Source organism: Ochotona curzoniae, unplaced genomic scaffold, assembly GCF_017591425.1.
Source record: "Ochotona curzoniae isolate NIBS_2020 unplaced genomic scaffold, NIBS_Ocur_1.0 contig_2210, whole genome shotgun sequence".
In the NCBI taxonomy this organism is placed as follows: domain Eukaryota; kingdom Metazoa; phylum Chordata; class Mammalia; order Lagomorpha; family Ochotonidae; genus Ochotona; species Ochotona curzoniae.
Genome location: NW_024465369.1, coordinates 1,484,762 through 1,495,089, shown reverse-complemented (window position 1 = coordinate 1,495,089; position 10,328 = coordinate 1,484,762). Strand labels below are relative to the sequence as shown.

The following is a 10,328-nucleotide window of genomic DNA, read 5'->3' as shown; positions in this document are numbered from 1 at the left end:
AGAAACTTCATCCAGTCTCCCAGACCATTGACGGGGCCCAAGTAGTTTTGCCATTTCCTGTTGCTTCTCTTAGCCATTAGCAGAAAGATAGCTCATAAGCAGACCAGTGGGACTCGAACCAGCTTTGATATGGGATGCTGGCTTTGTAAGGAGAGGCTTCACTTGCTATGCCACAATGCTGGTCCCTATTTGTTAAACTTTTAAAAACATTTTTAATGCTTTTGCTATCAGCTTTGGGCAATCTTCGACTGCTTTCCCAGGTCACAGGCAAGGAGCTGGAAGGGAGAGGGAACAGCTGAGACATGAACTGGTACCTATATTGGATCCTGGCTTGTGCAAAGCGAGGATTTAGCCACTAGGCTACCATGATGGGCCCCAGGTGCATAATTTTAAAGGTGCTCTCTCTAGCTGCTTTTAAAATCAGACTTTTTAAATATATATTTTGTTGTGTTTTGAATTTTGTGATACAATTCAATAGGGTCTCTGGGATTTTTCCCTACCCCCCTCCCCAAACTCCCACCACCCAACTGATTTTCCCCATGTAATTACCATAGTACAGTCCTTCATAAGCAGTCATAAGTCCATCAGCCCATCATTTCAGTGTACCCTGACATTGCTGGTACAGACAGTGTCAGACAGTCCAGCATCCCATTGTCTAGATATGTCCAACAGTTTCATTGGGAGTCCATCTTTGATTTGGAGGTAGAGATGCATATTGTGTTTTATCTTCACATCTGGGTATGATAGTCTCTATCATGCTCTTACTATACATTCCCTTAAATGAGAAGCTATGAAACAAAGTCAACAACAGGTATGAAATTAAAAGAAAAGATGTACAGCACCATAGAGTTGAGAAATGCACCACTGAATAACCAACATGAGGATGAAGAAATGAAAAAAAAAAAACCACAAAAGCCCTCTGGGTAAAATGATTCCACTGTGCAATCCATGAGCCAATGATGGATTCAGCAAGAGAAAAGAAACTATTTCAAAGAAGTACTTTCTTTGAGAACCTACTGTTTTTCTATCAAACATTTATCTGTGAGTAAAAAAGAAAATTTAGAGAATAATTTTTTATGTCCAAAATAAAATCTTAATTTTTGGACATTAAATTTTCAAATAATATTTCTTTAGGAATTCCATGGAATATGCATTAATTCTATTTTATTTTCCTTTTCTAGTAAAACTCTTACCTATTTTTTTCCATTGGCTGTATTTATTACATTTTGTAACATTTTATAAATCTATCCTTTGATTCACTGATTCTGTCTTTCATGTTGTACAGTTTGGTTTTAAAGCTCCCCATTGAAATTTTAATGTTATAATTCTGTTCTTTGATTTCAGTGCTTTTATCTTAATTTCTGTCAGTACTCTTTGGAATTTGGTTCTTTTTCTACACTTGAAAAACTGTTTTTTTTTTTTAGATTTAGAAAATTAAGTATTTATTTGAACTAAGTTGTCATTGTTTTAAATTTATGTAAATTTAATTATATAAAGGGCATACATTTCTTATTTCATATGTACTATTTTAAGAACATAACTATACTTGCCACATACTTTCCCTGTCTTCCTCATTCTCACTGTTCTTTCTTCTTCCTATATTACTTTTCTGTAAATTTTTAGGACGTACTTTGTTTAGCTTATTTACTCTGCAATCACAAACTTAACCCTCCCCATTAAATAAATAATTCTAATGCACTGTGGGTGGGAATGTACACTAGTACAACAGTTACTGAAGACAGATTCCTCAAAAAATCTGAAAATAGACCCAGCCATTCGACTGCTGGGAATTTATCCACAGGAAATGAAATCAGCATATTAAAGAGCTATCAGCATCCACGTGTTTATAGGAGCTCATTTCACAATGGCTGAAATATGTATCAGCGTAAGTGCTCTGGATAAAGAAAACCTATATATACACTACAGGAGACTATTCAATCCTAAAAAGAATGAAAGCCTATCTTTTGTAATCAAATAAATGCAACTGGATACCATTATATTTAGTAAAATAAGTTGGTCCCAAAAAGACAAATCTCTCTGATTTGTGGTAACTTAAATGCAGAGTATAATAAAATACTGTTTTATGAGCCAAATTGACATTTTGAAATTATTATTATGTTTATAGCCTTCATCTGTACTCCTGAGGAACAGATTCTTCTACTGTTGAAAAAGCAATGTTTTATTGTCAATATCTTGTTTCTTGAGAATACCAACACCAAATCTTGTAAACGTTACAACTGTAGTTTCTTAGTTCTGTAACTCATTGTTTTGCTTTCTGAAGTATAACTTTGAGAACCCATGTTTTACTCTGGAACATCCATGTGGGTGTTGGTAGAAGGATGGGAGAGTGGGTTTGATGGATTCAAGAAATAAAAATATATCTGATTTAATTTAATTTTTGGATAAACAGCTATATGTAAAACGTATATCTGTTGAGATATTTGTTCTGGGTTATATGTGGCTTCTCAAGGCTAGGGGATGGAGAGATTGGTTTTCTAACTATAAGCAAATGCAATACCTGTATGTTTTCATATCATCTTTTGTAGGTGAGCCGACCTTTTTTGTTTTACGTTTGTGTCTTTTTTTTCTACACTAGGATACTTATGAAATGTCTGTATAGGTCTTTGGTTTATGTGGGTATCTAAGTTTCAACTTTGTCCTTTGTGGAGGCTTTGTGTTTTGTTGCCTTACCAGTTCCAGGTTTCTAGGCCTATGTCAGTTCATAATGCTAGAAACAGAACATTCTACTGATTTTCTAACCAAATGAAGCAAGTTCCTTCCCTTAACCCTGATCTGGAATTGTTTGAGAACTCATCCAGGAATGCTTTACAGCTAGATTCCACTGCTATTTCTTGTTTTTTTTTTTTTTTTTTAATTTCTTGGCTAAATGTTTTTCTTCATTAATGTCTATTACTCCAATTGTTTTTGCTATGGCTGTACTGTTGTATTTTTTTGGTATAAACATGCCTGTGGGATAGTATGTGCCTAGGCAGGTGTTCTAATCCATAATCTCTAGAGATTGGTTTTCATATTGCTTGTCTGGTTATCTTAAAAAAAAAAAAGCGAACAAAAAACAAAACAAAACACACACACAAAAAAAAACAGATCTTGTGATTATTCTTGTACTTTTAAATTTTTGATAGCTTTTCTTTGCCAAAATATCTACACTTAGCATTAAAGTTCTTCAATAACATCACTTCCTAAAATATTCCTTCCTCTTCCAACTTCCAACATTATCACACTCTCCACTGCACACATTCTACCTAGCCACAGCATGGCACCCTGCTTCTTGAACCATAATGCCACTTTCCTTCTTTCTATCTTTGTTCATAGACCTGAAATATATGATTCCTGCTGCCTGTACAGTCAGCTTTTCCTGTCCATGAGTCTGTCTCTCACTTCAATCATCCATACATATAAAATACTAAGAGAAAATAAAAAGGCACAGACTTCTCCGCTCTTGTCATTATTACCTAAATAATGTGGTGTAATAATGTTCATAGCATTTACATTAGATGTTATAAACAAGCTAGAGTGGCTTAAGGTAATCAGTAGTTTTGCATAGGTTGTTTGCAAGTGTATGTCATTTAACAGAGAAACCCAGAGCATCTCTGGATTTGGGCATTAGTGTGGATCCTGGAACTAGGTCCTATGGATACTAAGGGGTGGCTGTAGATTGAAATCATTCTCTGTCTGCGAAGTTGGACTTAGATTTCAACTTGGTAAAAGTCTGGTCCACTCCAGCCTCCAGCTGGCTGCTTACTCAGTACTTTGTTTTCGTATAGCACATTCATTTTGTACTTTGCAATCATACTTATTTTTCTCTATCCCTCCTCTTACTTTCCCATGGATTTTAAGGTTTTTGACACACATTATCTTTTCATTTTATTACTCCAGTCTGAACATAATACTGTATATATGGTAGCTTCAAGAAATACATAAATAATATAATTAATTCCATTCAGTGGAAATTGGGGCACATCAGATAGGACTTACAGTGTCATACCATGTGTCATTTAAAAGGAAGATCAATTTGCTCAAGCTGCACAACAGTATGAATCTTCACATAATGGGGAAGTGTGTTTCCCTTTACCTCTTGCATTATTAGGGGATGCTTTTCTCTATTGGATCTTCTGGCAGACTCCTAATAGTGGAGTTTCCATGAATCTTATGATAGGGTGCTCCCCAAAAAACATGCAGTGACTTTTACGTTTTTTGAAATAGCTTAACTCATTTCCCAGAAAACTTTCTGTTTGCTTAAAATGATTACCTCTCATAAATTAAAATAGTTTGTTCTAGTGGGCCATGCTAAAATGTGAGGTGTAGGCATCTGGTTTCAAAAATTTATAATACCTGTAAATCATCCCCTCCCTTTGTCCTTTTGTCTGTATGCAAACAATTGCCAGATTCACAAAACAAAAACACAAGCTGTTTCTTTAAATCCAAATTTCATGTAAAATGAGTTACTTTTAAATTTATGCTCCAAGAATTTATTGGACATTCTTACACTATTTTTTTCCCCCGAAATTGAAGTATAAATGAGGGAGGAAAAGAGGAGGGAAGGAGGACAAGCAAGTGCCAGAGCAAAAGTGAGAGTGAGATGATCTCTGCCTAAATGCCCATGCTGGGAGCCAGGAACTCCATCCAGGCCTCCCACAAAGATGGCAGGAACCCAGCTCCTTGAGCCATCAGCACTGCCTCACAGGTACCTCTGTATCAGAAGGAAGCTGGAGTTAGGAGCCAGAGCCAGTTATTTCAGGGTGGTGTAGACCTCTGAACTGCTGCATTTTACCTGGCAGCCCTTTGTCTATGTCACTTCCACTTCTCATCGTTTATCATCACAATCATCTAAAATGTACACAAATGGTTCCTGCATTTGGAGATGAATATTTTATAAGTGATTTTACTTGGAATGTTCCCAAAATAAATGCCTTACCTTGCAAATTCTTAAGTGTGGAGAGGAAAGCAATACAGAAACAGGATGCTTAATTGTAAGGTGAGTGGTGAGAAGGCATGTCTAGGGCGGATCAGTGTGTTTAGTTTCTCCAGCTGTATCATAATGCTTATTTTTCCAGTTGAGCTCCTGTGTTGTGGCATGCACATCTGGATGACACACATTCTGGAAAACAGGAAAAGTGCCTGGGAGAAACCTGCCGCTGTGTGTGTGAAGTTTAAACACCACTTTCGTGATGAGGGATCGCAAAGGGGCCCTGTACACTGTGCTGAAATACAACCTAATTGATGGACAGCATAATCACCACCTTCGGTAGTGCCCTGGGACTCTTCATTCTGGCAAGCTATAAATTTAAATAGAAACCAAAAGGAAAGCACACAGCCCACAGCTCTGTGTTCCATTACTTCATGCATAAAATATTCAGCAAGAGAGAGGTTTAACAGATAACAGCCAGAGAGTGGCTAAATGCACAGTGGTTAAGGTAAGGCTGGAGATCTCAGGCTATCCATACAGAGATAAGAAATCCTGTTTGAGGGATTAAGCTTCATTCTTTGCTCACGATGAGGCAACCCACAACTGAGTGCTCACAAGCACAGTGGTCTTTTATCTTCAGCCCTTGCCATACATAGTGAGCTCTTAGAGATTATGTCATTTGTGGTAAAAATCTGTTCACGGGTCCAATCTATCAGGCTATATTCACCTTTTAAATGATTATGTAGCATAATCAAAAGTACATGAAGATAAGTTTATTTATTTTTAATGAAAGATTTTATTTATTTGAAAGTGTTGAAGAGAGTTTATTTATTTGAAAGTGTTAAAACTTTCGTGGGTTGTTTTAACCTCTTCAATATCTGCAACAATAAGGGAGTAGGGCCAGTCTGAAGCCAGAAACCAAGAACCACATTGGATCTCCCATGCGTATTCAAAGGCCTAAGCACTAAGACCATTTTCTGCTAATTTTCCAGGGAGCCATATTAGAAGTAGAGCAGCTGAGGTATGAACCAGTAACCATAGGGGTGTTGGCATTGCAGCCAGAATGATTGGGTCAAAAAACTGAAGTAAAAAGGAGGGAAGGAAGGAAGGAAAGAAGGAAAGAAGGAAGGGAGGGAAAGAGGGTGGAAAATTTTAATACATTCTAATGGTATGAACTGCACGGAGTCAATTTGTGTTAACATTATGCTGATATGAGAGTTGATGAGAACTATATTGTAGCAATCATCTTGCATTTACTGTGACTCTGAGAATCTAATATATTAATAAATCCCTTAAAAATAAAAGCAATCCCTTCTGACTCTGCCCCTTGAGCAAGAACAGAAAATTTCTTACCCTCAATTGAATAATCTATAAAACTTGGACAGTACCATCCATCTCTTGAGGCTGAGATACAGACTAACTAGGCTTGTTAGATGGAGACTGCCTGGCATTTATTAATTGTTTCATGAAAGTAATTAATTCTGCCTTCTCTGTGTGTTATCTTAAGTTAACCCTCTGCCTGAGCCAGAGACCAGGAACTGTGTGTCTTCCCAAAGTCAAACATTTCCTAGTTGTATTTCTGAGTCTTTGAGATGCCTTGGTTTTCAGGGTGCACTAATGATGCTAGAGCATGTTTTCTTTAGGGTGGCAATTGAGGACCTTCCTCTCCCATGCGAACCACTCAGCTGGTGCTGGCTGCCTGCTGTACTGTGTTGAGAAAGGCCATGTAGCTTCTTGGGGATTGGCACAAGGGCACCAAAAGAGAGGATGTAGTGGTTTCTGTACTGGGTAACTTTCTCCTTGGTCAGGTTATGAAGTCAGGAACATCATGTTCCCATATGAATCCTCTCCTCCATTTCATTTTTGTGCTCTTCCCCAAGTTCATGAATATTCAGACTGGCAATGGAAGAGAGAAAATGAAGGAAGCCTAGTTTGTTTCCATTAAGAATTGGGGACTTTCAAGGCATTTCCTTCTGAGGAGTACCTTAAAAGGAAGAGGCAGGTGCTTTGAGCCTCTTCAAGACGATGCTGACGATTCTCAGGTTATATGTCAATGCTACAAAGTTGCCTTGCATTGAAAGATTAAAGGAAGAAAGGTTCTCTTCGGGGCACCTTGCAATCTCTTTGAAGTTCAAAATAAAATAAATAAAAGTTCAAAATAAAAGCTCAAAGAATCTCACATGATGCTATTTAAAAAAACATTGGCCTAGCATTGAAAATAGTTCTTGCGGGGGCTATTTCCTATATTGAAGTACATAGATTCAAACCTGAGTCCACCCCAATTCCAGCTTCCTTCTGATGTGCCCTGTAGGGGATAGTAGTAGTAGTTCATATAGTTGAGGAGCTCTCACCTGCATGGGAGAGCTAGATTGAGTTTCAGGCTACTGACTTCAATTTAACCCAACCCTGCCCTGGCTGAGGTGATTTTCTGGGGAGTGAGCCAGCAGTTGAGAGATTTCTTTCTTTTTCTCTATCTTCTTCTGACTTTTAAATAAAGAAAAAAAAAATTCCACTGCTTTTTAAGAGCTATAATGGTGAAATGATTTCTTAGTTTCCAACAAAGACCAAACAACACTAAACGTCTCCTGTGCTGTGGCCTATTGACTAAATCCCCCCTTGTTACACAGACAGGTCTGTAATTTAGACATACATTAAGATGCATGTTTTCCTGAAAGGACCTATGAATGGCTGCATGGAAGAGAGTAAAAGAGACATAAGCAGTAGAAGAGAGAAGTCAAATCACAGTGGATACAAAATGGAGACTTTGCAGGAGGGGCCAGCCAATCTCTGAGGCCGGAGGTTTAAGACAGATGAGCGATGGGAAAGTTTCATTCTTCACACACCTGTATATGACACTAAGAAGGCTACTTAACATGCTTTGAAAAAAATTAAAATTTCTCCTGATTATTACTGTTGAAATTTGACAAAAAAAAAATTGAAAGTATCAGCAAGGAATTAGGGACAGGCATTTTTAACAGGCTCCTGATTCTATTTTCTTGCCAGTGCAGACCCTGGGAAGCAGCAGGTAATGGGGAATCCCAGTAGTAGGATTCCTACCACCCCTGGGGGAGACCTGCACTGATTCCTGCCCTACCAGCTTTATCCTGGCTGAGCCACTGCACTTTATGGGAATTTGGAAAGTAGCCTAGTGAATCAGAAATCTGCCTTTGTCCCTCTGCCTCTCAAGTTATTTTTATAAGATAAAAATCTCATCATCACATTAAAACTTCACATAATTTACTTGCCATTTTTGTTCATTTCCTTCTGCTCTTACTATTATTATTGCACTTAGATTTAGAGATTTACACTTCAATGATTAACCTAAGTAGTCCTTGGACTTTAATTTATCCAAGGCTACAAAATAACATGTAACTCACTCTTTTTTTCTTTCTTTCTTCCTTCCTTCCTCTTTCTTTCTTTCTTTCTTTCTTTCTTTCTTTCTTTCTTTCTTTCTTTCTTTCTTTCTTTCTTTCTTTCTTATTTCTCTTTCTTTCTTTCTTTCTTATTTCTCTTTCTTTCTTTCTTTCTCTTTCTTTCTTTCTTTCTTTCTTTCTTTCTTTCTTTCTTTCTTTCTTTCTTTCTTTCTTTCTCTCTTTCTTTCCTTCCTTCCTTCCTTCCTTCCTTCCTTCCTCCTTCTTTCCTCCCTCCCTCCCTCCCTTCCTTCCTTCCTTCCTTTTTTTTTTTAATGGAATGCTTCATGACTTTGCATGTCATCCTTGTGCAGGGATCATTCTAATCTTCCCTGTATCACTCCAATTTTAGCATATTACTGTGGAAACAAGCAATAATTGCTCCCTTTAACTTCCAGTTTTAATGTCCAGCTGTACTAATGTGACTTGTCAATAATACAGTTGCCAGAAATTGTTCCTCTGCAGCTTCCAGAGTTTTCCAGAAGTTTGTTCTCATAATTTCTCAGAAATAGGCCCCTCACATTCTTTGCCTTCATTGCATGCAACCAGGGTGTACCTGCTGCTGTGGCTGCTGTTAACTCTTCTGACATGATTAATTAAAATTGGTGACTTCTCCTGTAGTCATTCCTGATGACCACAGTTGGTAATACCCATTCAGCATCTCTTGCAAAATATTGCTCATGGAGCATTAGGTCTCCTTAAGAACAAGCCATCATTTGTTGTTATGTAAGTCTGGCCTCAGAGAAGAAACATCTAATCTCTGAGGGTATTTTTTTCAGAGATCCTTTTTTTTTTCTTTAATTGGAGAGGCAGATTTACAGAGAGAAAGAGAGACAGAGAAAACTTCCATCCACTGGTTCACTCCCCAAGTGGCCATAACAGTTAGAGCTGAACTTATCCGAAGCCAGGAACCAGGAACTTCTTCTGGGCTTCCTACATCAGTTTAGGGTCCCAAGGGATTTAGGCCATCCTTTATGGCTTTCCAGGACACAAGCAGGGAGCTGGATGGGAAGTAGAGCATCTGGGACATAAACTGGTGCCCATGTTGAATCCTGACCCATGCAAGGCAAAGATTTAGCCACTGAGACATTGTGTCAGACCCACTGGAGAGTATTTTTAAGTGAGCGATTTCACATTTCTTCAATAGAATATCTCCACCAAACCTGTGTGTAGACTGCAACAATGTATTTGCATATTCATTCTTGCTTTATGCTGCATAAAATTCAGAGTCTATAAACATCAAATGAGAGATGGCATACAAGTTTTAGAAGAAAAGTTTGCTATTTTTTTTTAAGATTTATCTTATTTTTATTGGAAAGTAAGATATACAGAAAGGAGGAGAGACAGAGAGAAAGATCTTCTGCCCACTGATTCACTCCGCAGTGGCCACAATGGCCAGAGCTGAGCTGATCCAAAGCCAGGAGCCAAGAGCTTCTTCCGGGTCTCCCATGAGGGTGCAGGGTTCCAAGGCTTTGGGCAATCCTCAACTGCTTTCCCAGGCCACAAGCAGGGAGCTGGATTGGTAGCAGGACCACTGGGATTAGAACCAGTATGCTTATGGGATGCTTGCACATGCAAGGCGAGGACTTTTAGCCACTTGGCTACCATACCAGGCCCTTAAAAGAAACATTTGAAAAATAATTCAGCAATACAGATATCCATGTGTGATATTATGCACATACCTTTGCTTAAATAAAAAAATCACACTTCTAGAATTTACTTTATTTAGCTTAATGCTCAATTATGAATGTTTCCCACTGTTAAAATATTTCAAAACATGATTTTAATGAATATTATATGATCTTTAAATTTATAGCTTTTAATATAATTAATCATTATTCCCTTATAAAACATTTAGATTTTAGATTATTTATAGCTTAATATAATTGATAGTAAAATAAAAACCTTTGCAGATAACCCTTTAGCCACATTTTGATTACTTTCAGTAATTCAGTTTGTTTAGCAAACCACCCAGAAAAATAGTTTTTCAA

The 10,328-nt window shown here is 37.6% G+C and overlaps 1 non-coding gene across 1 annotated transcript; it reads right to left on the bottom strand.

Annotated features, from left to right (window-relative positions):
* Nucleotides 1-8,606: 8,606 nt before the first annotated feature.
* On the bottom strand, nt 8,607-8,714 carry LOC121150954. The gene has a single exon (XR_005883058.1). It is a non-coding gene; the product is annotated as a U6 spliceosomal RNA (small nuclear RNA).
* Nucleotides 8,715-10,328: the final 1,614 nt, after the last annotated feature.